The 24651-nt window shown below is 40.1% G+C and overlaps 1 protein-coding gene across 1 annotated transcript in view; it reads left to right on the top strand.

Annotated features, from left to right (window-relative positions):
- The window catches only part of Trpgamma (Transient receptor potential cation channel gamma), a 1057337-nt gene that overhangs the window by 583350 nt on the left and 449336 nt on the right, over positions 1-24651 (top strand). The window lies entirely within an intron of this gene.

Here is a 24651-nt window from a genome sequence, read left to right as displayed (position 1 = left end):
CAAGAAAGCCGGATTTTGTGGCTCTGACTGTAGAAGCGCCAACTTTCTGATCCTACCTTGGCAGGTTATATCCTGGCTTAGTTCGCTGGTATTTGAAGGTGCTCATATACGTCAACCTCGCGTTGGTAAATTTACTGAAACGAAAAACAGAAACCTGCGATTAGAATTGCGGGACTTCACCGTCTCCGAAAACCTTAAAATTAGATCTTGGGACGAATAACATTATTAAAGGGAATGAGCCTCCTCTGCGAACCATGTGACCTTGCCGCGGTGGGGAGGCTTGCGTGTCCCAATGATGCAGATAGCCGAGCCGCAGGTGCAACCATATCGGATGGGTATCTGTTGAGAGACCAGACTAACGAATGGTTCATCGAAAGGGGGTAGCAGCCTTTCGGTAGTTGCAAGGGCGGCAGTCTACATGATTGACTGATACGGCCTTGTAATAATACTCAACATAGCTTAGCTGTGTTGATACTGCTACACGGCTGAAAGCAACGGGAAACTACAGCCGTAACTACCTCCCGAGGACATGCAGCTCCCTCTGTATGAATGATGTACTGATGATGGCTTCCTCCCGGGTAAAATATTCCGGAGGTAAACTGGTCCCCCATTCGGATCTCCGGGTGGGGACTACACGAGAGGGGGCGATCATCAGGAAGAGGGATACTGACATTCTGCGAGTCGGAGCGTGGAATGTTAGAAGTTTGAATCGTTGTGGTAGGTTAGAGAATCTGAAAAGGGAGATGGATAGGCTAAAGTTAGATGTAGTTGGTATAAGTGAAGTACGTTGGCAGGAAGAACAGGATTTTTGGTCAGGCGACTACCGAATTATCAACACGAAATCAAACAGGGGAAATGCAGGAGTTGGTTTAATAATGAATAAGAAAATAGGGGCAGTGGGTAAGCTACTACGACCAGCATAGTGAAAGAATTATTGTCGCCAAGATAGACACCAAACCAATGCCCACCACAATAGTGCAGGTCTATATGCCTACTAGTTCAGCAGATGATGAAGAAATTGAAGGAATATATGAGGAGATAGAAGATTTAATACAATATGTAAAAGGTGATGAGAATCTAATTGTGATGGGAGACTGGAATGCAGTGGTAGGCCAAGGAAGAGAATGTAGTACAGTAGGAGAATTTGGATTGGGACAAAGAAACGAAAGAGGAAGTCGGCTGGTTGAATTCTGCACTGATCATAATTTAGTCCTTGCCAATACTTGGTTCAAACACCACAAACGACGGCTGTATACGTGGACGAGACCTGGAGACACTGGAAGATATCAAATAGACTTCATTATGATTAGGCAGAGATTCAGAAACCAGGTGTTGGATTGCAAAACTTTCCCAGGAGCAGACGTGGACTCTGACTACAACTTGTTGGTCATGAAATGCCATCTGAAGTTGAAGAAAATGAAGAAAGGAAAGAATGCAAAAAGATGGGATCTAGACAAGTTGAAAGAAAAGAGTGTGAGGGATTGTTTCAAGGAACATGTTGCACAAGGACTAAATGAAAAGACTGAAGGAAACACTATAGAGGAAGAGTGGAGAGTCATGAAAAATGAAGTCAGTAGGGCTGCTGAAGAAATGTTAGGAAGGAAGAAAAGATCAACTAAGAATCAGTGGATGACTCAGGAGATACTAGACCTGATTGATGAACGACGAAAATACAAGAATGCTAGAAATGAAGAGGGCAGAAAAGAATACAGGCGATTAAAGAATCAAGTGGATAGAAAGTGCAAGGTAGCTAAGGAAGAATGGCTGAAGGAGAAGTGCAAGGATGTCGAAGGCTGTATGGTCCTGGGAAAGGTAGATGCTGCATACAGGAAAATCAAGGAAACCTTTGGAGAAAGGAAATCTAGGTGCATGAATATTAAGAGCTCAGATGGAAAGCCACTTCTAGGGAAAGAAGACAAAGCAGAAAGATGGCAGGAGCATATCCAACAGTTGTATCAAGGTAAAGATGTAGATAATTTCGTTCTGGAACATGAAGAGGCTGTTGATGCTGATGAAATGGGAGACCCAATTTTGAGGTCAGAGTTTGACAGAGCTGTGAGTGACCTAAATAGGAACAAGGAACCTGGAATTGATGATATTCCCTCTGAATTACTGACTGCCTTAGGAGAAACCAGCATGGCAAGGTTATTTCATTTAGTGTGCAAGATGTATGAGACAGGAGAAGTCCCATCCGATTTTCGGCAGAATGTTGTTATACCTATTCCCAAGAAATCCGGTGCTGACAGGTGTGAAAACTACCGCACCATTAGTTTAGTATCTCAGGCCTGCAACATTTTAACACGTATTATTTACAGAAGAATGGAAAAACAAGTTGAAGCTGAGTTGGGAAAAGATCAGTTTGGCTTCAGAAGAGATGTAGGAACACGTGAAGCAATCCTGACTTTACGTCTGATCTTAGAGGATCGAATCAAGAAGGACAAGCCCACGTACATGGCATTTGTAGATCTAGAAAAGACATTCGATAATGTTGATTGGACCAAGCTATTTATGGTTCTGAAGATGATAGGGATCAGATACCGAGAACGAAGAATTATCTACAATCTGTATAAAAATCAGTCTGCAGTGATAAGAATCGAGGGCCCTGAAAAAGAAGCAGCAATCCAGAAAGGAGTGAGACAAGGCTGCAGTTTGTCCCCTCTGCTTTTCAATGTTTTCATCGAACAGGCAGTAAAGGAAATCAAAGAGAAATTTGGAAAGGGAATCACAGTCGAAGGAGAGGAAATCAAAACCTCGACATTTGCCGATGATATTGTTATTTTATCTGAGACTGCAGAAGATCTCGAGAAGTTGCTGAATGGTATGAATGAAGTCTTGGGTAAGGTGTACGAGATGAAAATAAATAAGTCCAAAACAAAAGTAATGAAGTGCAGTAGAACGAAGGCAGGTGATGTAGGAAATATTAGATCAGGAAACGAAGTCTTAAAGGAAGTAGATGAATATTGTTACTTGGGTAGTAAAATAACTAACGATGGCAGAAGTAAGGAGGACATAAAATGCAGACTACCACAAGCAAGAAAGAGCTTTCTTAAGAAAAGAAATTTGCTCACTTCAAACATTGATATCGGAATTAGAAAGATGTTTTTGAAGACTTTCGTGTGGAGCGTGGCATTGTATGGAAGTGAAACATGGACGATAACTAGCTCAGAAAGAAAGAGAATAGAAGCTTTTGAAATGTGGTGTTACAGAAGAATGCTGAAGGTGAGATGGATAGATCGAATCACGAATGAAGAGATACTGAATCGAATTGGTGAGAGGAGATCGATTTGGCTAAATTTGACGAGAAGAAGAGATAGAATGATAGGACACATCTTAAGACACCCAGGACTTGTTCAGTTGGTTTTTGAAGGAAGTGTAGGTGGTAAGAACGGTAGGGGTAGACCAAGGTATGAATATGATAGGCAGATTAGAGCAGATGTAAGATGCAATAGTTACGTAGAAATGAAAAGATTAGCACAGGATAGGGTGGCATGGAGAGCTGCATCAAACCAGTCTATGGACTGATGACTCAAACAACAACAACAAAGGGAATGAGATGGAACTTGACTGGTCGTACATTAATAGGAACGGAGGCATTGCAGAAAAGGACGCGCCAGACTATAACTATCTAGATACTAGAAAAAGAGATAGGGGAAGACCTATTGAACAGGATTTATGGGAATGAGCTCAAACTAGAGAGATAATATGATGATGGGCAGGGTCAGGTAGCCGCGCTTTATAAATGCGCTTTGCTCCTATAGAAAATACAGAAAGTAATTCAAGTAAGTCATAAAATCCGTAAGTTTTTAAATTTTTAACAGGAAAAAGAGGAAATATTTCTTTTTTTAGCTCAGTATTGTTCTACTCGCATTTATACGCGGTATATAGGCCTACAAGATATATTTTCCATTCCATAAAACATGTTTTCCTCATTCTCTAAAACAAAAAATGAATCCGACGTGCACATCTGAGTACATCCACGTTACACTTAAATTGAGAACTTTCAAGAGCCAAAAGAAAGAACCAAGCATTTAAATACCAGTAAATTACATAGTAGGCTAACAAATATCTAATTATAGCTGATGATAAGTTTGAACTGATTCATTAGTTGTTAATATGCTGTTAATTTGTTGACGTAATGTTAAGTTCCCCCTGCCCAAACACTGTCAACGTACTGTTAAAAACAATTCCTTATTGAAATGAAATAGAAAACTGAATACTTGTACTCGTATAGCTATCAATACTCACCGTTCGTCATGAAATTGAAATTGTGGGTAATATTTCTGAGCGAAGATCTTAATGAATCTAGAACCAAATGTATCACAGAATAACCATTATTATTTATTTATTTATTTATTATTTATTTATTTATTTATTTATTTATTTATTTATTTATTTATTTATTTATTTATTTATTTATTTATTTATTTATTTATTTATTTATTTATTTAGTTAGTTAGTTAGTTAGTTTGAGTTGAGATCACGCTTTTTCAATCGCTGGGTTTTGTATATAACGCAGGCTGGCTACTATACAAGGCTTCCTATCCTTGTTTTAGCCAAGTGTGAATAAATTCAATTCAATTATCTCTCTGTCAGTTCCTCTATCATGACCAATCTCTCTGTTCCTCTCCCCTTGCCTCTATCTACCTCTCTTTATTCTTTCTCTCTCTCTCTCTCTCTCTCTCTCTCTCTATACCATTCATCTTTCCGTCTCATTCTGTCTCAAACTCTCTAAAACTGTCCCTATATCTGTTTATCTCAACGTCTCCTTTTCTCTGTATCTATCTATCTATCTATCTATCTATCTATATCTCCCCTTCCACCTCTCTCTCTCTCTCTCTATATATATATATATATATATATAATTTATCTCTAATGCGACAACGCTTACCATCTTGTGCTGGAAGGCAAAGTGATATTTTTTCAGGCGGGTCCCATGTTCGAATATGCGTGGTTTGGGCGCTGTGGGGAGTAAGATTTCGACAATGCTTTGGTGTGTGTTCCATATTTTGTCAAGAAACCTCCACTAACATAAAAAGAGCAACACATCTTGTATTAAATTACAAAAGGAGTTCGAATTGTCAACCTCCAACTTGAACCATCGGTGGTGCACAAACTGGTGTGCTCAAGTATCCCCCACCCCCACCCCGGCTTACGTCTCCTTCATACTTGGCACCTTGCTGTAATTCCGTCAGTCCATAAGAAGAGACACTACATCATTGTTGTTGTCCAGTGTTCCCCTTCCTCCGTCGTATCTGGACCGAGACAGGAAGACGATCCTGGTATTTTGTCGTGTTTTCCTGAACCAGCCTCTGAGGGTTGGATAGCTTTGTCTCATCCTTACTCATTATTTCACAACTGTATGCAAGCATACAACTAGGGAAGGCACTGATGACGCTGCATATATTTATCGAATGGAGATGCAAATTGAAGGAAGAGATGACGCCTGCTCTTGAATATCTGAATAATATTTTTACTGATTTGCGATTCATGTATTCCTAGAGACTTGTAACCGTTTGAAATACTTTACAGTTAATAGTAAACGACGCGGGGAAATTTAGTTATTTTCTGCAACTAACAAGGGTTTGTTATAATGATGTGTAGTTCATCTCTCGTCTCCCTCTACCTTTCTATATATCTCCAATACAACAACGCTTACCATTTTGTGCGGGAAGGCAAACTGATATTTTTTCATGCGGGTCCCATGTTCGAATATGCGTGGAACCGGAGGTACACCTACTCCGTTCATTTAAAGTAAACGCCTTTTAGAAGGCCATCTGTCATATGAACAGTGAAATTCATCTCCGAAGAAGTTTCGAACTTTGTTTTCAGATGTCTCTAATGTCGACTTATGTGTCCCATCTGGTGGGAGGATGGACAATTAATTTTCAAGAGAATTTTGGTATTTATAAGTTTTCTAAACTGAATTGTTTGTAGATTGTTTTTGGTGTTCTAAGGTTAGTATAACTTCTATCTCTTTCCTCCTTCTTAAAATTTTAGCCAATCACAAATTTTGGGATATTTATTAAATCAGCCAACAGGATTTATGGGTGTGTGCATGGCTTCGGCCCAGAAAGTTCTGGAACTTTCCTCTCCGCTATAAAAGCTGGGACATTTTGAGCCATGTTGTATTTCGATCGTTCCAGTCAAGAGGTTTAGAGTGTGTTCGTAGAGGCGGCAGGGGGTAAGCCTTGCCCATCATCGGAAGGCCCACCAGCTCAAGGTAATGCCAGACATCTTTTAATCACGTAACAGTCTCAGCAAGCTAACTTGAGGGGAAGATTTCAAGATTCTTTCTTAATGTAAAACTCAAACTTTCAATGTAAACTTTCAAAGCAGTCTAAAGAATTTATTCTAACTTAGGGAATAAAGAGTATGAACCCTCTTTTAATTCCCATTCAACTTGGTGTTGGGCACTCTATGATTTCGTAAACTTTAAAATGTATCTCATCTTTTGTAATTAAAAATTTTCTCTCCATCTAGTCACCTCTGTAGTATAGGCTTAGCCTGTGTAACTTCGGGCCATAAGCCCACATAGAGTTTTTAGAGATTCAGTGTATAATTCCAAAGGTGTGCAAGTGTTCGCCTCATAGCATTTTAGTTTACAGCCAATATCTAACCCTTTTCTTTTTTCACTAAGGCCATGTAGAATGGGCACTTATTGCCCCTGTTAAATGTTAACTAGCTCGTCTTTTGTGTATCCAACCGTAACTTGGTGTTGTTCATTTAAATTTGAATTGAAAAAAAAAAAAACAATGAAAGAAATAAAATTTCTAATTTTAGAGTCTAAATAAAGATTTGTTCTTTTCTCTGTCTACCCATTCACGCCCGCACCTTCTTACACCTCTTTGCTACACGGAAAATATGTAATAATAAAAATAAAAATAATATTTTTTCGATGGAAATTCCGTCTATTAACTTTGCGAGGATGAAAACAGAGCAGACCACACCATTGATGGATCCAAAGGAAGAGCTGTCATCAACAAACCACTCCCTAATACCACATGATAGGCGCTTTACTTCATGCGAGTTCGTGTCTTCATTTGAATAACTAGCCAAAGAAGAAGTGGGTCAAGTTCACAACAGAAGGTTGGTTTCCTTCGAAAGTAAGGTATGTGTTCAAACAAACGAGTCTGAAATTATTGCTCATTTTCTAGCAGCGAATTATTTATTTATTTATTTATTTATTTATTTATTTATTTATTTATTTATTTATTTATTTATTTATTTATTTATTTATTTATTTATTTGACTTGACACATTGTAAATTCATTTTTGTGCTGATTTCTCATAACAGAGAAAGTGTTTATCGTGAACATACGGAGTGAGGTGTCAGAATGGGCCCAGTTGCCTTCACGTTAGAGAACAGTATGAGGATCGATTTGATAAGGAGACTTCAAATAAAAGAACAATCTTAGCTGTTGTTAAAAAATCTGTCTTACGTCAACGAAAAGCGACAAGAACCTTCATCACAAACGAGAATCACGGATCACTTTTTCGACGAGTATTACAGTCCCCAAAGGGTAGTCTACGACGAGCATCGTTGTACCTCGGTTTTAACGATAGGTCTGCTCGGCGGATGCTAAAAGAGCTGAGTGGATTTGCTTACCGCATTCTAGTTGGTCAGCATCTAACGGTAAGGGATGAGCGAGCCCGATTTCAGTATTGCAGTCGAGTGTTGGGCACGGCGTATGAGGATTCAAATTTCTTCTGCAACATATGGTTCCTAGATGAAAGCCATACTCACTTTGATGGCTACAACAACCGAAAAACAACTCATATTTTAGTCTTTGAACGGCCTGATGTCGTTATAAAGAAACCCCTAAAGGTGACTAAAAGGAGCGACCTTGCGATGATGAAATTAGAACCACGATATTACTCGTAATTAGAACCATTAAGTATGGAACACCATTGGTCAATGTTACTTGTGATCAGTACCATTATGTGAGGAACACCTTGGATCTGGGTGTTGTCTGTGATTAGTAACATCGTGTAGGCTACATTCCACCGAGGCGGGGGAGCTGCCGTGCACCGCGCTGAATTGCGTTGGTTTCCCTCTTGTTCAGAACGGGTCTGCGTTACCTATGGATAGCACCACTACATGAGGAGCACCATGGGTCTGCGTTGTCTGTGATTGGTACCACTATATGAGAACCACGGGATTGTGCATTACCCGTGATTAGTACCAGCATATGTGGAACGCCACGGGTCTGCGTTGTCTGTGAGTGGTGCCTTTATGTGAGGAACACCTTGGGTCTGTGTTACCTGTGGGTGGTACCATAATGTGATACACTGTGGGTCTACATTGCCTACGATTAGTACCACTCTATGTGAACAGCACCATGAGTATACGTAGCCTGTGATTAGTACCACTATGTGAGGAACATCGTGGGTCTGCGTTGCTTGTGGGTAGTATCCTTATGTGAGGAACACCATGTGTCTGTGTTACCTGTGAGTGGTGCCATTATGTGTGACACACCATGGGTCTACATTACCTGTGATTAGCACCACCATGCGAGGAACACAACGAGTCTACGTTACCTGTGAATTGTACTACTATAGGAGGAACACCACAGTTCTGCTTTCCAAGTTATTGGTACTATTATGTGGGTCCGGTGACCTGGATTTTGGACCCCTTTGGAAAAGCATCATCTCCGAAAATAAGAAAGTGTAAATAGGATCCACTGATATCATTTGGATTCATGATCATTTTTCATCATCATTCGTTTTAGATTCTAATCAGTGGATACGCTTTGAAATTGTAAGTATCGTGTCATTTCGTTGCACGTTGTACCATTAAGGACGATGACCTAGCTGTTAGACCTCTTTAAACAACAAACATCAGCGTCAAAGAAACCCCTACACAGCGCACGGTTTACAATTTGGTGCACCGTGTTCAGTCATGGAACACTGCGCCCTTACTTTTTCGAAAATGCTGCACGGGATCCAAAAACAGTGTGGACCAGGTACTCCACAGGGACCTACAGGAACCCCCATTCGTGGTGGATTTGCGCTAATTTTGTCGCCGAGCTGAGTGACTCAGAGGGTGGAGGCGCTGGCCTTCTGACCCCAACTTGGCAGGTTCGATCCTGGCTCAGTCCGGTGGTATTTGAAGCTGCTCAAATACGTCTGTCCCGTGTCGGTAGACTTACTGGCACGTAAAGGAATTCCAGTAGGACTAAATTCCGGCACCTTGGTGTCCCCGAAAATCGTAAAAGTAGTTTGTGGGACGTAAAGCCGATAACATTATTATTATTATTATTATTATTATTATTATTATTATTATTATTATTATTATTATTATTATTATTATTATTATTATTATTATTATTATTATGCTTCTGGAATGCTGACGTTCAGTTCAGTAACGGAAATTCAATTCCGACTACCTATGCAGGGGCACCACGAGCAGGAAGACAAAATTCATACCAGAGACCAGTATGCATTCTAATCCCTTTACCATGGCAGAACTGAATGAGGCTATAAATATTAGTAAAAATGGAAAGGCTTCTGGTGTAGATGGAATCTGTATTCAACAAATCAATAATCTTGGACCTGTTACTAGAGAATGGGTACTAAATCTCCTTAACAATAGCATTCGAGCATGCAGAATACCCAAAATTTGGAGGAAATCTAGAGTTATAGCATTCCTTAAACCAGGAAAACATCCACGTGATCCTAAAAATTACAGACCAATTTCCTTGCTCTGTCATTTATTCAAGATCTTAGAACGAATGATTCTGGTGAGGTTTACAAAAATAGTTGAACCACTTTTGATCCCAGAACAAGCTGGTTTTTAGAAGAGGGAAGAACTGTACATTACAAATCCTTCATTTGACCCAATATATTGAAGATGGTTTTGAAAATCGGAAAATAACTGGTGCAGTCTTTAACGACCTAATTGCGGCCTATGACACAGTTAGTCACCAAATTCTGTTGAGTAAACTTTATAAGATGACAAAGGACAACAAGCTGACTGAATTTCTTCGATGTCTTCTTGAAAATCGAGGATTCTTTGTAGATTTCCAAGGGCGACATAGTCGCTAGTAGAACCTCAGGAATGGCCTACCCCAAGGTAGTGTTTTGTCTCCAATATTATTTAATATTTACACGAATGATCAACCCTTGCCAAAAGGAACAAAAAGCTTCATTTATGCAGATGATCGAGCTATTGTCACCCAGGGTGATCAGTTGACAGTGTTGAACGGAGACTAATCGAAGCCTTAGATGAACTGAGTCCCTACTACAGAGAAAACCATCTAAATCCTAACACCTCAAAGACGCAAGTTTGCGCTTTTCACTTGAAGAATATGCAGGCAAGAAGAAAGCTGAATATTTTGTGGGAAGGTGCTCTCTTGGATCATTGCTCAACACCTAAATATATAGGGGTAACGCTGGATCGTGCAATCACGTATGAACAACATTGTGCTAACACGAAACACAAAGTATCTACGCGAAATTACATTCTTCGCAAGTTATGCAGTACCAGCTGGGGGAATGCAAGCTCAAACAATGAGAACTACTGCTTTAGCACTGAGCTAATCTGCAGCAGAATATGCATGCACTGTTTGGTATAGATCGTGTCATGCCAAACAGGTAGATATTGCTTTAAATGAAATTGGCCGGCTTATAACTGGTTGCCTAAAATCTATACCTTGTGACAAGGTATATTGCTTGGCTGGCATTGCTCCCCCGGATATCAGACGTGAAGTAGCTGCCAAACATGAAAGATCTAAAGTAGACCTTTCCATACACATCCGTTACATGATTATCAACCTGCTCAACAACGATTGAATTCGAGAAGTAGTTTTCTTCATTCTACTTAGTGCCTTTCGGAGTCACCTCAATCATCAAGACTAACTTCCTGGAGATCAAGAAAACTCCATCTCAATGGATGGATGGATCCATCTGAAACCCTTCCAGCTGGTTATGAAGAGTCGTGGTCTACATGGAAGAGTCTGAACAGGCTCCGTTCTGGGGTCGGTCGATCTAAGAACAATATGAAAAATTGGGGTCTATCTAAAGACTCAACCCTCTGTTCCTGCGGAGAAGAACAAACCATGGCGCACCTCCTTAATTGCAACTGCTGCCCTCTCGTTTGCACCATGCAAGATTTGGTGAAGGCCACACCAAATGGTCGAGATCTCGCCAAATTCTGGCCCGAGATGATATAATTGTTACTTGAATGTACCTCTAGTATGTTTTCACCAGTTAGGCCTATCTAATTATTTCTCATTCTTAATTAATAATTTATATGATGTATTGCTTCTGATACGAATACATAAAATAAATTATTATTATTATTATTATTATTATTATTATTATTATTATTATTATTATTATTATTATTATTATTATTATTATTATTATTATTATTATTATTATTATTATTATTGTCGCGCCGGAAACTTACCCCTCCAACGACAATGGGTGCAACCAGATGGAGCGATACCCACACCCCGCTGGAGTCGCTCATCCTTCTGCAACGACACTTTGGAATTCGCCTAATTTCTCGTAGAAATCTTTTCTTGTACTCTTCCTGCTCCGCGGATCTCACGGCTCCATTTCTCTACATATGAAGGATATTGAAAGAATCAGTTAATCAGTTTTCAGGACGGACGACAAATTATTATTATTTTTATTATTATTATTATTATTATTATTATTATTATTATTATTATTATTATTATTATTATTATTATTATTATTATTATTATTATTGTTCCGAGGTACTGTGGAACAGCAGGGGTGAAAGAAGGTGCGGGGGTGAACGGGTCTCAAACTACGAAATTAAAGTTAATTTAAAATTTAACAAGGTTATATTTTCTTTTCAAAATTCAGAAATAACAAGAATGGCAGGTACAGAGTAGCAAGGCAACAAAAGTACAATTACAGTATTTACAGGATTTGGGCTTCGAGCCCCGAACTCACAATTCTTGAGCAATTAGCCCAGTTTTACCCCAACACAAGTTTCAACAGAGGGGCAGAAAACCCCATTCATGCCCAGGAGCACTTGCTCCAAATTACACAGTAAAGCCTCCTTGAGGCACGCAGAAAACAAAATTTTCAAGAAAGAGCAACTCGCTCTCAAAAATTTAAGCCTGTCAAAGGCCACACCAAATTCCACCTTCAAGCTGTCCTCTAAGGACATAAACACAGGGGTAAAATACCCAACCTACTGAGGCCTATTAAGTGATAAAAGGTTAATTACATGGCCTCTAAAATACCAACTTGAGAGGAGGCGATCTGCACTCCTAATGCATTTGTTTAAAACCTATTTGGCACTAGGCCGTTGATGCAAGGGCTAATCCCATACTAAAGAGGTGACTTTAGAAAGAAACAATTCACATGACGTTAAGGAAGAAACGGTTGTGAAAAATAAGTTCACCTCAAAGCAATATGAGTGGGAGCTCGAGAGGGTTAAGCACTCTCTATCCCAATATGTAGTTAAAACAGAAAGAATTGACACCGAGTGTCTTTACATTATTAAAGGAAAGTTACATGGAAAAGGCTTCGGACCTGCCCCGAGAGTTAAACTGCTGAGCTAGCAAGAAAAGAAGTTATTAAAATGCCATTACCTTATGGATGAACTGCTGCCCGAAGAAAGAGGCGTTTCCCGCCCCCTGCTACGTACTTTACACAACAAAAGATGTTACTGGAGTGGCGCAGAGACCCGAAAATCAGCAGTTTATATACTCTCGTGGAAAGTTCGAGGCGTTTCAGGAATGAAAACACCCGCCCACAATCATTTTATTGGATAACCAAGAAAACCCCTACACAATTAAGAAACACATAATTGGTGGAAAATTAATTCAAGAAATTCGGGATTGGCTAAATTCAAAACAAGGGGAAAGAAAGGGTTAATATTGCCAACTTAAACAATGACTGAAAGAAATTTAACAAAGAACAAACTTATGAATTCAAAATTTCTCCAAAAACATAGTTCTTTCACTTCGCACTAGGGTGCACCATTGTAGTTCTTCAGTAGTGTCCTCTAGAAGAGAATGTTCACACTTTTTACTACAGGAAAAACAAAAATACGTCGAAAACGACCCAGTTCAGAAACTTCAAAATTTCCAAGTAGTGACATCTTCTGAGAAACTTGAAAATTAATACAGTAGATAAAGTTCAGACTTCCTCCAGCAGAGGAGTTTTAACTGGCGCAAGGTTTGAATTAGCGGCGTGGAGGTGTACCGCCCGGTACAATTATTATTATTATTATTAATTCTTCCTTTTCCTTTCATCATTCAGTAAAACTGTGGTGGTCACAAAGAAAATAATTGTATTGTACTGTATATTATGAACATTGTAATTGGGGGAAAGCCTGTTAAGTTCATCATTCAATAAATAAATAAATAAATAAATAAATAAATAAATAAATAAATAAATAAATAAATAAATAATGCTATTGGTTTTACGTCCCACTGGTTTGTGGTTTTGGAGACGCCGAGATGCCGAAAATGTATCCTGAAAGAATTATTTTATAAGCTGGTAATCTACTGACGCTCGGCTGACCTTCAGTTACCACAGGAATCGATCTCCATATCATGGGCTCAGAAGAGCAGAGCTGCAGGCTTCTGAAGCATTTAGGCCATCACAAGGACTTTTACTAGTTTTCAAAATCAGAATTGAGGACTTTTCCGACTATATGACAGCAATGCAACATAACTACCATCTGTAGTTTCCGATAGATGTTATATGTTTACTGTCTCTAGAGGCGTTTGCTTTCTCTTTCCAGGTCAGTGTGCATTTTTGAGCTGAATACTTCTTCTTCGTATTATTATCATTAGTATATTTTTATTAGTATGTTATTATTATTATTATTATTATTATTATTATTATTATTATTACTAGACGACACGTACTGCCCCGCAGCATTCGTTATAAATAGGTCAGATAACTCGTCATGATACGTCTGTAGTAGTCATATTGTTTTGCCTGCCTTTTTCAATGGTATTATCAACATTTAATAAGAAGCGCGTTATGGTATGCCGCAGTTCGTAGTTAGAATTCATTTATATTGACGTCATCATGCCGTCTGTTTGGTAAGCATCTATCCATGTATTAACTTTTTATCCTTCAGCTCTTGATGTAAAGCTTGGTATTGTGTCGTAGAAGGCAATGGTATTTTTAATCGCAGTTCTTCTATATAGAATAGTTGTCTCGTGAGCTCATAGATTAGTCTCGAAGGAGTGTTTTTTTTCCATGCAGAGATTTCTAATATATATGGCCTTCACTATTTGTAGTGTAGCTAGGTTTCCTTTGATAGGTGTTCTAAGACAATGTCTAATGCGTATGTCATGATGGGGTCTGTTTGTACGTAGACTTTTTTCTCTTAGCGGCATGCAACTTATTAGGAACACCCCGCTATCTGTTGAATATATTTGGAAGCTGGAAAAGGTTAGAAAATCAAACAGTATCAAGCAGGGAATAGTATTCTTCCTTGATCAGAGGAAGTGTATACTCTCTGGCTTGACAGGTAGTAATTAAACATGACTGCATGCGATGACATTACTAAGAATGAAAATCAAATAGGCTATATCAGAATATTAATGAAAGTATTAGTCGCTTAGCAACCTGCTAAGTACAGAATGTATTGGGGGTTAGGGTAAGCCTTCGCCTGCAATTATTGGAGTGATCGTTTTAATATTTGATTTTATTATTACTCAAAGTTGGCTGAACTCATGATTCACCGACAGGTAATTCCGGGGAGAACAAAACAAAAATGAAGCAAATCGGTCCAGTAGAATGGAAGGACAGATTTTCCAAAACTACTTTTAGTGAAATCTTTTAATATTATCACCAGAGCACTCGTGCAGCTCCGCAGCATTCGTTATAAATACTGTAGGTCAGATATGCCTGTCGTGGTCACGTTATTTTGCCTGCCAATATCAATGGTTTCATGAACATTTAGTACGAAGTACGGTATGGTATGTCGCAGTTCCTAGTCAGAATTCATCCATTCTTATGTCATCAGGTCGTCTGTTAGGCAAAAATTTAACCATGCATTCGCTTTTTGTCCTGCAGTTCTTGATGTAAAGCTTAGTGTTGTGTCGTAGAAAAATAATGGTATTTTGAACCGCATTTCTGAGACGAACAGAAATGACATTTGTACATAGACAATAAATTACACGTAAGTCACTGTGACTTGTGGTGGTCCCCTGGACATTGTTCTTATAAGAGTGTGTGATCACCACGGACAGCGGTGCATGCTCTGCAACGTATTCCCATGTCGGCCACGAGATTGGTAAGGAGTTCTTGTAGTAGGGCGTTCCATTCCTCAACCAGCGCACTTGGCAACTGCTGGATGGTCGCTGGTGCATATTTACAAGCTGCAATACGTCTGTCCAAAATGTCCCACACGTGCTCGATGGGATTTTTGTCGGGGGAACAGGCAGGCCAATCCATTCGCCGAATATCCTTTCGTCCGAAGAGCTCCTCCGCCTGCGCTGTTCAATGCGGTCGTGCATTTTCATCCATAAAAATGAAGTCAGAGCCGAATGCACTCCTGAAGAGTCACACGTGGAGAAGGAGTACACTGTCACAATAACGTTGACGGGTGAGTGTACTACGTTCAAAGATTTGGAGGTCGGTACGCCCATGCTCCAGTATTCTGCCCCACACCATAACACTTGGCCGACCAAAACGATCATGTTCGAGAACGTTCCTGGGTGCATTACCTGTTCCAACCTCTCGCCAGATGACGGTATGTCTAGAATCACTACTCAGACGGAATCTGCTCTCATCTAAGAAGAGCACGCGACCGCACTTCTGGTCGGTCCGGATCTAATGATCTTGGCACCATCGCAAACGGTGCCGCCGATGTGTGGGTGTCAATGGAACACAACGCAATGGTCGCCGGGCAAACAGACCACCCCCATGCAGTCGCCGTGCTACTGTGGAGCGTGAGATTGAATGTCTTGAGTCCTGTTAAATGTGGTTGCAACTGGACCCGCTGTTTGACATGAGTACCTTTCCTTGCCTATTGCACAATGTAGCGGTCATCTGCTGCTGTAGTTGACCGTGGTCGACCCCTCCTTTCCTTCGGGAAGCATTGCCCGGGGTTCGGAGTGCTCTCCATGCACGTGAAACAATGCTGCAAGCAATACCAAACTCCTGGGATACATACACTCGTCACACCTCGTCCTTCTTCCAGTTTCCCGTTGATTCTTCCCCGCGTGAAGTCATCCAAATGTTGTATCCGGACCATGTTGTAATGAACAACACCACCACAGTGCACCATAACATTTCGCTGATGGATTCACACTGTCTTGTCCCGTTCCTTCAACTGCCTCGTTTTGTGGTGCCAGACCCATTTGGCGCTGTAGAATAGCGCAGACCTCACGCCAGGTTTCTGTGCACGTGTCGGAGACCTCTGGCAGCATGTTACTGTACTTTCATTTATTTCCACCGAGTGTTGCTTGTCCAGCCTTTGTCCCGTTTCTATGCGGGGTCGGGTATGAGGTGAGAATAATCTGTCGAGGCGTGTTTTTTTGACCGGATGCTCTTCCTGACATCAACCTCGTCAAAGGATTTAATGAGATAAAATGAATGACGTGATATATGATATTACGAAAGGAGAGGGTGAAACCCAGTGTCGGCACATAGCCTACTTCTGTCGAATAGCACCCAGGCTTAACGTCCCCTTCCGACAGATGAATCACCATCAACAGTGTCATATGCCCTCACTCCATACGGAATTTATTTCCAGACTATTGGCACACAATCTAGTGATTAGAAATTGTATACCACCATCTCCCCTACCCTGCCGGCCAACATTCTGATAGTGAAATTTTTACGACCAACAGCACTCGAACCGGCTAACCACGGTGTCGGACCGTATATACTTTAACGCCTTAACAATCAGGGCTACCAGGCGGACTACCATTTCCTGTTGTTTTCCTAGCCTTCTCTTGAATGATTTCAAAGAAATTTGCAATTTATTGAACATCTCACACGGATTCTGCTCTCATCTGCACAGCAATGTAGCTCGGTTATCTTTCAGTAGGTATTTCCAAATAATGTCTAAGGCGTATGTCATGATGGGTGCTGTTTGTACGTAGACTTTTTTTTTCTCTTAACAGCATGTAAGTTATTAGGAACGCTATGCCATCTGTTGAATATATTTGGAAGCTTGCAAAGGTTAGAGAATCAAGAATATTTAGCATAGAATAGTATTCTTCCGTGATCAAAGGAAGTGTGTAGTCTCCGTCTTCACAGGTAGTAATCAAACATGGCTGCATGAAATGGCATTACTAGGGATGAAAGTCACATATCAGAACATTAATGAAAGTGCTAGTCGCTTAGCAACCTATCTATCAATGTCTGATGATACACCGGCAGTATTTCCGGAGATGATAAGAAAAGAATGGAGCAAATTGGTCCAGTACAACGGCCGGACTGACTGGTAAAAGCTGTTTTGTAAACTTTTTAATATATAGGTGATTTATTATTATTATTATTATAATTATTATTATTATTATTATTATTATTATTATTATTATTATTATTATTATTAGGAAGACATTCACGGACCGAGTCACTATTCATGATGTAATATTTTGGGATTGTGCCGTGTAAGAAACTATACGAACACACTCAACGCGATCGGGCGAGTTAGCCGTGCGGTTAGGGGCACGTGGCTGTGAGCTTGGATCCGGGAGATAGTGGGTTCGAATCACACTGTCGGCGGCCCTGAAGATGGTTTTCTGTGGTTTCCCATTTTCACATCAGGAAAATGTTGGGGCTGTACCTTAATTAATGTCACGGCCGCTTCCTTCCAACTCCTAGGCCTTTCCTATCCCATCGTCGCCATAAGATCTATCTGTGTCGGTGCGACGTAAAGCAACTAGCAAAAAAATACACTCAACGCGCGTTTCGAAAGGTACCTTGTCTTTCTCCTTCTCACCTTCACACTGCTCAGAAATATTGTATCCTTACAGCTCTAACAATCAGCGCTAGGAGAATTTGTGAAGTGTCTGCTCTACAGGAGAAAGTTAACACCTTGGGAACCACCTTTGAGAGCAACGGTTGTAGCAAGGCTTTGAGTTCTACGGTTCTGAAACCGAAGCGTAATCGGACGTCTGTTGAGAAAAAAGATGTAAAAGGAAGTGCTTACCTACCTTACATACGTAACACGACGGATCGTATTGCTAAAATCTTTCATAGGCACGATATACGAACTATATTTCGAACTCCAATTAAGATTAGGCAACCCCTGCGACCAACTGAGGACAGTTTGCCGAAATTGCAACAACCGCATATATACAGACTTCCCTGTACTTGTGGCAAGGTTTATATTGGCCAGACTTCGAGAACGGTATGTACTCGCATTAAGGAACATAGTAGGTGTATCAGACTCAACCAAAATCAGCTGTTGTTGATCATGCTTTAACATCTGCTCATGATGGCATGTTCCTAGGAATGGATGGTCTTGACCCTATAAAACAATATCGACCCAGAACCGTCAAGGAGGTGGTTGAAATGCGTAAACACCCAGATAATTTCAACCGCTATACAGTCTACAACCTCAGTGAATCATGGCTACCTATTATCAGAACCATCCGAAAGTGACGTTTCACTACTGTCATTCGTTGTCCCTAGCACGGGGCTAAAATGGGGTCTCTATTACATCATAGGGCACCATTTTAAGTTCATTGTTGCTTTCTCTTAGCAACCATTGATGCCTCGTGCTTCCATTCTCTGTTTCTTCCTGATGAAGAAAGGCAAGGTGCCTTTCGAAACGCACGTTGAGTGTGTTTACATAGCTTTTTATACGACAAAATCCCAACATATTATATCATGAATTATTATTATTATTATTATTATTATTATTATTATTATTATTATTATTATTATTATTATTATTATTATTATTATTATTATTACCGTGGTTTGGGTGGATCAGCAGAGGTGAAAGAAGGTGCCGGGATGAATGGATCTAGCTACCAAATCAAAGTTAATTTTAAAACTTTAACAAAGGTTATATTTTCTTGAGCTCCAACAATTAATAACAACAAAAATCTAACAATTTTTGATTAGGTGAAGAAACAAGACTAGGAAGGATCCAAGATTTCAGAATTTTAACACCGTTGGGCTACAAGCCCCTAGTTTTTACAAGTTTGAGCTCCTAGCTCCGCATTACCAATTACAAATTTGTTCAAAGGGCAGAAATCGCCTAAAACATGGAGCACCAGCTCCGTCATTTACAATATCAAGCCTCCTGGAGGCACTTTTACAACACATAAAAGACCTGACCTGCTCTCAGATTTTCAAGCCTATTAAAGGCCATACCAGACTTTACAATTAATTGCCATCAAGGCACAACTTACAAACATGGCACGGGGGTTTCTTGTACCCAACCTACTGGGCCTTAGCAGAAAAAGAACAGGTTAAGAAACTGGCCCGAAAAACCAAAAGGAATGGAGGCGAGTATTTGCACTCCTACACATGCATTCTTAAAACCTAAAAGGCACTAGGCCGATGACACAGGGGCTATTCCCAACCTATGGAGGTGACCCGTATAAGAAGGAAATTTAAACATTACGGAAGAGAAAAATTCAGTTACCAAAACGTAGTCACCTCAAACCAAAATGAAGGGGGGCTCGAGAGGGTAAATCACTCTCTATCCCCGAATTACAGTTACAAATTTAATTAAGTTTTTACATAAGCCGGTAGAAAATTACATATTTAGGAAATTAGGATACATTGTAAAGGTTTCGGACCTTTCCCGCGAGTTAAACTGCTGAGCTAGCAAGAAATAAAGATGTTAAACGGCCATTACCTTACTGAAGACCTGCTGCCTGATGAAAGAGACGCTTCCCGCCTCCTGCTTTACCTCCAGACAGTTAGATCTTGATCGAGTGGCCGAGAGGCGAGAAAATCAGCAGTTTATAAACCCTCGGGGAAGGTTCGAGACCTTTCATGAACAATCAAGACACACCCCCCAGGTTTTTATTGACTACATTAAACAGTTACACACAAACTCGAAGAAGAAATATGGGATTGGCTGAAAATTAATTACAGAAATTACTGATTGGCTAACTTTAAAACTGGCAGAATGAAAAGCTAAATATTGCCAACCCACAAAAGAATGAGCAAAATTTAGTAAAGAAACAAAACTTATGAGTACAAAATTTCTTCAAAAAAGTTCCTTCACTTCGCACCAGGGTGCATGATCATAGTTTTTCGGCAGTGACATCTATGAGAGAATGTCCAAACTTCTTGATAAATAGTAAACAAAAACAAGTCGAAATTCACACAGTGATATCTTCAGAGGAAAGGTGAAGTAGGTCCAGTTTCAAGTTCACTGTTTCTTCTGTAGAGGAGTACTTTAAGGCGGAAGATTTAAATGTGCGGCTTAGAGGTGTACCACCAGGTACAATTATTATTATTATTATTATTATTATTATTATTATTATTATTATTATTATTATTATTATTATTATTATTATTATTATTATTATTATTATATGGAACATATGTCGACGTAGGCATTATTCATGCTGCTCTCTGTGTGTAAAATTTTGTTGAGTGCAGACTACACTGAACAAAATGATAAAATCAGGCTTAGGTTTGAACTAACCGGTCACAAAGAGGGCACTAATACTGAATTAATAATAATAAGAAGAAGAAGAATGTTACTGGCTTTACGTCCAACTAACGGTTGTCGGAGACGCCGAGGTGCCGCAATTTAGTCCCGCGGAAATTCTTTTAACTGTCAGTAAATCTACCGATACGACGCTAACGTATTTGAGTACCTTCAAATACCACCGGACTGAGCCAGAATCGAACTGCCAAGTACGGGTCAGAAGGCCTGCACTTGAAGCGTCTGAGCCACTTAGCCCAGCGAATTGATAATCGAGAACCTTTAACACGAGATTAGATCCATTGTCTGAATTTTCAGACGCATTACAGAGGAACATAGCTAGTGACAAATGTAACTGCAGCCAATGAAGAGCGTCGTAAAGACTGTCACGCTGAAGAACGAACTGGTCATAAATTGCTCTTTATTGCTCGATATTAGTTTGTGATCTCTCAAAGCGGCCCAATTTACTAGATGGATACTTCATGACCACTACCGAGACGAATTGTTTTCCTTCCTTATTCAGCTAGAAAGAGGTTGTAACCTCTAGTAATATAATTTGAGGTATTTGTAAATAGAATAAGAACTAAAGGAAAGTCAGTCTTCCTGATGCTTCTAAGACAACCCCGAAAGCGTAATTAATGGATTCATAGCTGTTAATGCTTTCTGTGAAAAAGATCGGCCCTTTAATCTGATTTTCAGTACTCCAACTTTTTCATCATGAAGCGGAATTTCTTACATTTTTCTAGGGTTTGTTGTTGACCAATTTTTGAATTTATTTCCTTCCTTGGATTTAAACAGGCTCCATCGGAAAGGAGGCTAAGCTGCGATTCAATCTGATCATCATTAAACGAGTTCAAAATCCAGTTACAAAAATAAATGTTGCTGCTACTGTGCACAGGTAGAAAAGTGCTTCACCATTTGTACTGGCGAGTGGGTGTATGCCTGGACAACGCTCAGACACCATGGAAGCAATCGTGTGAAACTTTGGACTGCGTGGTCTCATGGGAAACAAGAGAAGAGGAGTACTATCGGGCTGAGTGGCTCAGACGGTTGAGGTGCTGGTCTTCTGACCCCAACTTGGCAGGTTCGATCCTGACTCGTTCCGGTAGTATTTGAAGGTGCAGAAATAATCCAGCCTCGTGTCGGTACGTAAAATAATTACTGCGGGACTAAATTCCGTCACCTCGGCGTTTCCTAAAACCGAAAAAAGTAGTTAGTCGGACGTAAGTCCAATAACATTATTAGAAGAGGGTACTGGAAAATGTCAGCTGAACAACGGGAGAGAATGAACAGGTTCTGGGAGGAAAAGAAGAAAACCCAAACCACGACATAACTACCCGTAGTCCTACACAGGCCTTAACGAAAGAAGAAGAAAGTAATGAGCTTCATTTAAGGAAATTGTTAGTAAATGTTATTGAATACCCATGAAAACAGAAAGGCGAAAAGTGCCAAAGTAAAACTCTTATGTGAATGTAAAAATGTGTTGCTCTATGGCTCATTCCACGTTAAGAAAACAGTATTGCTCTTACGGACCTACAACGAGTGAACATACCCCCTCTGAGTTACCCATAATTTCCCGTGATTAAGGGATAGGATACTGTACTTTTTAATGTATTATGAAAAATAGATAAAAAGGATGAGGCATTTTTGCCCGTGAGATATTAAAATAACTATATAACACTTTATTTTTATAAATACATTCGTAGGGAGGAAGTACAATAGCGGGAACAGCCACCGCTTCATTGCCTTGCTTCATTTGCCTTCTATCTTGCTCTGGTACAAGCATCTGTGAACCGCGGGCAGATTACTTCTGTAGTTAAGTTCTTTATTGCATGTGTGTTTTTAGGCTGTAAATCAGTGCGTACTTATCTTGTGTGCCTATTTGTGTGATCTCTTTCTTTTAACATTAACACCGTGATTTCTTTTGTAGAGATGTCGTTTACGGTATTTATTTGTTGCGTGTGTTTTTCAGCCTTTATATCAGTGTAGAGGCCTAATCGTATTATTTTGAGTGAGTGTTATGTGATTAGCCTACGTGTGTGATTTCTTTCTTTTAACATTAATAGTGATTTATTTGCGTTATGGGTGAGAACGTCCATAAAAATAAACAGGGAGAGGTACTGAGGAAGAAACAAAAGCAAACTGTGCTTAACGTACTTAATTATCTTACTCGAAGGAATCCAGATAAAAGTCTCAGCTGGGTGGTTAAAAAACTGCTGAAGCAACAGGCATTTCTGAGAGGACTGTTTATAAAGTGCGATCAGCAGCCACTACAGGACCTTTGGCTTCTACGATTAAAACAAGAGAACGTAAAGCACCACGGAAAGACAGCAGTTCAGTGAAGTTCATTGGTTTTGTTCGCAGTGGTGTAAGGCGTAAGGTGCACGAGTTTTTCCTTAAAAACCAACCTCCAACCTTGCAGCAAGTCCTACAGTCTGTGAAGAATGATAAAGACCTTCCCGAGTTCAAAAGAACAACTTTGTATCGTTTGTTGAGAGAGACATGGGTTTCCAGTACGAAAGGAAAGGAAATTCAGCTCGTTTGATGGAAAGAGAGGACATTACAGTATTCTTGGCGTCACAAGCATCTGTCAACAGTTAAGAAATATCGAGACGAGGGAAGGAACATATTTTACACTGATGAGTCGTGGGTTAACACAGGGCACACTGTTGGGAAAGAATGGAAAGATAAGACCATTTCAACTCCACGGGATGCTTTTCTGTCATAGCTGTAGTCGCTTAAGTGCGGCCAGTGTCTAGTATTCGGGAGATAGTAGGTTCGAACCCCACTGTCGGCAGCCCTGAAAATGGTTTTCCGTGGTTTCCCATTTTCACACCAGGCAAATGCTGGGGCTGTACCTTAATTAAGGCCACGGCCGATTCCTTCCAACTCCTAGCCATTTCCTGTCCCATCGTCGCCATAAGACCTATCTGAGTCGGTGCGACGTAAAGCAACTAGCTTTTCTGTCAGGACTGTCTTGCGGTCTGAAGTCTCCTATAGGTCGTGGTCCACGGTTCGCGTTAGTTCATGCCGGTAACGATAATGGGTTCGTGCCAGGGGCGAAGTACGTGTTTCAGTGCAAGAAGAATACCGCAGATGCTCACGACGTAATGGACGGTGATTGTTATGAGGAGTATTTTAAAGAACGTCTACTACCGAACCTGCCGCCAAACTCTGTTATTGTTCTTGACAATGCCTCCTATCATAGCCGCAAGAAAGAAGCTCTGCCTACGAAGGCATGAAAAAAAGAGAACCTGCGGTCATTGCTTCGAGAACGTGGTGTAGTGTATGATGAAAACATGCTGAAAACAGACTTGATGGCCCTCGTAAACAGTGTGCGATGGAAATACGATCGCCACAGAATCGATGAAATGGCAAGAGAAAGTGGTGTCACGGTTCTTCGTTTACCACCATACCATTGTGAGCTGAATCCTATTGAACTTGTTTGGGCGCATGTATATGCCGCCGTTACACCGTGATAGTGTTGCGCAGAGCCGTTCGATATGGCAACCCTGTTGTCATAAGAGCAATACTGTTTTCTTAACGTGGAATGGACCATAGGAATATCTTTACACATATTGGGTTCATATTTTTGTTAATGGTACATTATTTATGAATAAATAACACATGTACACAGTGTAGCTCTCTTTGTAGACCCGATTATCTGGCATAAATTGTAAAAGCGGACTTACCTATGCCATGGAGATTTATATAATTCGATGGTGTTAAGTCCATCAGCTAAGTATTCTTCTGGGAATAAGTACTGATGTACTGTTTAGCCACAAATCTGCCAATGTTCGTCATTTGATAGGTAAGGTATAATTGCCAGGGGATCCCTCTTCTTTTCTGTAGTGACAACCTGTTTCTGTATTTAAGCTCCCAGCAATTATCGTCCATAGGTCGATTTTATCAGAACCGTAATTGTATTTCCTACGTCAGTGACATATGCGTGTTTCACACTAAAACTGCCAACATTATTAACATCACAGAGATATTCAGGTTCTTAATGATAATCTGCTGATCAGAAACTTCTTTGACGTTAAAGAAATCTGCTGCAGGCATTGGAA

This window comes from Anabrus simplex, chromosome 5 (genome assembly GCF_040414725.1).
Source record: "Anabrus simplex isolate iqAnaSimp1 chromosome 5, ASM4041472v1, whole genome shotgun sequence".
Lineage (NCBI taxonomy): Eukaryota > Metazoa > Arthropoda > Insecta > Orthoptera > Tettigoniidae > Anabrus > Anabrus simplex.
This window is presented reverse-complemented; position numbering and strand designations above follow the sequence as displayed.